The 2,630-nt window shown below is 55.0% G+C and overlaps 1 pseudogene; it reads left to right on the forward strand.

The window, feature by feature from the left end:
- Nucleotides 1-726: 726 nt before the first annotated feature.
- The window catches only part of LOC101566250, a 16,259-nt pseudogene continuing 14,355 nt past the window's right edge, over nt 727-2,630 (forward strand).

The raw sequence follows: 2,630 nt of genomic DNA on the forward strand, positions 1-2,630 counted from the left end.
TTGCTCACCTCCAGTACTTAAAAGTGTGACTATGTTTTGAGGTACGGTCTTCAGAGAACTGATAAGTTTAACCGATTCCTTCTAAGAAGACAAAGTGAATGTGTGTACAGCATGTGATGATTGTCTGCCAACTCAAGAGAGGCCTCAGATGAAACCAACCTGTCTGACATCTGAGTCTTACCTTTATTATTTTTAATTTTTCATTTTTAGAGATTGCAAAATAATGACAGGAAAAAAAACAGCATTAGAAATGATGCAACATTTCATGAAACAAAGTGATAGGAATTCAACAATGGTTTCTGTAATGGGACTGGAAAAACTGGCTTTCCACATGCTGAAGGCTTAAAGTAGAACCATGCCTTTCACCATCCACAAAACTACAGTCAAAATGGATCAAAGATTTAAGTATTAAAACTGAAACACTAAATTTTCTGGAAGAGAAAGTAGGTGGAAACATTAAGGAGTAGGTAAAGAGTTCATGAACAAAAATCAAACTGCACAGGAAATACTTCAAAGAATCAACAGTTTGGATTTCATCTTTTTGAAAAGTTTCTGCACATCAAAAGAAATCACTAACAGAGTACAAAGAAAACACATGAAGTAGGAAATGATTAGAGTAGACTGTCTTTCAGACAATAGACTCCTATCTAGAACATATAAAGAATTGAAAAAAAATCAGGCCTCCAAAATCCAAAGAGCCAATCCAAAAATGGGCATTTGGCAGCCCCCCCGCCCCGCCAGCGCCCGGCCCAGCACTGGAGGCGGACAGACACCCCCCGCGAGGACGTGGGCGCCGAGCTGGCGCGAAGGTAACCAGCCAGCGGGCGGGAGTGTCGCCGGCGCCGTGCCCCAGGTCTTGAGTCGGAGCACCAGTCCCAGCACCAGCTGTGGGCAGCCTGGACCGCTGTCATGGAGACTGAGAGTGAGCAGAACACGGGTTCCACCAATGGGAGTTCCAGCTCCGGGGGCAGCTCCCGGCCCCAGATAGTGCAGATGTCCCTGTACGAGCGCCAGGCAGTTCAGGCTCTACAGGCTCTGCAGCGGCAGCCCAATGCGGCTCAGTATTTCCACCAGTTCATGCTCCAGCAGCAGCTCAGCAATGCGCAGCTGCACAGCCTCGCTGCAGTTCAGCAGGCCACGATTGCTGCCAGTCGGCAGGCCAGCTCTCCGAACACCAGCACTGCACAGCAGCAGGCGACTACCACCCAGGCCTCAATCAACCTGGCCACCACCTCGGCTGCCCAGCTCATCAGTAGATCCCCGAGCGTGAGCTCCCCCAGCGCCACCACCTTGACACAGTCTGTGTTACTTGGGAACACCACCTCACCATCCCTGAACCAGTCCCAGGCCCAGATGTGTCTGCGGCCACAGCTGGGAAACCTATTGCAGGTGAACCGGAACCTGGGCCGGAATGTACCTCTGGCTTCCCAGCTGATCCTGATGCCTAATGGAGCGATGGCTGCAGTCCAGCAGGAGGTGCCCTTGGCTCAATCACCGGGAGTTCACGCGGAGGCAGATCAGGTGCAGAATTTGACAGTGAGAAACCAACAGGCCTCTGCTCAAGGGGCCCCGATGCCAGGCTCCTCCCAGAAGGCCATTCCTCACGGTGCTGCTCCTGTCTCCAGCCTCTCCCAGGCCTCTCCCAGGGGCTTGCTGTGGCACAGACTTCTTCCGGAGCCTCAGGCTAGTCCCTCAACCTCAGTCAGGCTGGGGGAAGCAGTGGGAGTGGCCTTGCAGGGTCCCTCGGTCCAGGTGGAGGTGGTCAGGCGACTGGGGGTTTGCGTTAGTTGCCTTCCTTAGGAATGGGCAGGGTAGGTTGTCCCAGGAAGGGCACTGGAGTGGTCCCACCCCTGCCGCCAGCCCAGACAGTGACTGTGAGCCAGGGCAGCCAGACAGAGGTGGACAATGCTGCGGCCAAGAAGGCAGATGCAGATGGGAGTAGTCAGAACGTGAGCATGAACCTGACACTGACGGCCACCCCTGCTCCCAGCCAGTTGCTGATTAGCTCAGCTGTGTACACACAGATCCAGCCTCACTCCCTGATTCAGCAGCAGCAGCAGATCCACCTCCAGCAGAAGCCCGTGGTGATCCAGCAGCAGATTGCCATCCACCACCAGCAACAGTTCCAGCACCGTTAGTCGCAGCTGCTGCACACAGCCACGCACCTCCAGTTGGCCCAGCAGCAGCAGCAGTAGCAGCAACAGTAGCAACAGCAGCAGCAGCAGCAGCAGCAGCAGCAGCAAGCCACCACCCTCACCGCCCCTCAGCCACCACAGATAGCCCCTACTCAGCACGTCCCACCTTCGCAGTCGCAGCAGCAAGCCCAGACCCTGGTGGTTCAGCCCATGCTTCAGTCTTCACTGCTATCTCTTCCACCGGACCCAACCCCCAAGCCACCCATCCCCATCCAGTCCAAGCCGCCCATAGCACCCATCAAATCGCCTCAGTTAGGGGCTACAAAGATGTCAGCTACCCAGCAGCCACCACCCCATATCCCTGTGCAAGTTGTGGGTACCCGGCAGCCAGGCACAACCCAGGCACAGGCTTTGGGCCTGGTACAGCTGGCAGCCACTGCCCCTGCTTCTCGGGGGATGACAAGTACTGTGCAGCCTGGCCTGGCCTACTTGGCT

Source organism: Octodon degus, unplaced genomic scaffold, assembly GCF_000260255.1.
Source record: "Octodon degus isolate 3935 unplaced genomic scaffold, OctDeg1.0 scaffold00024, whole genome shotgun sequence".
NCBI lineage: Eukaryota > Metazoa > Chordata > Mammalia > Rodentia > Octodontidae > Octodon > Octodon degus.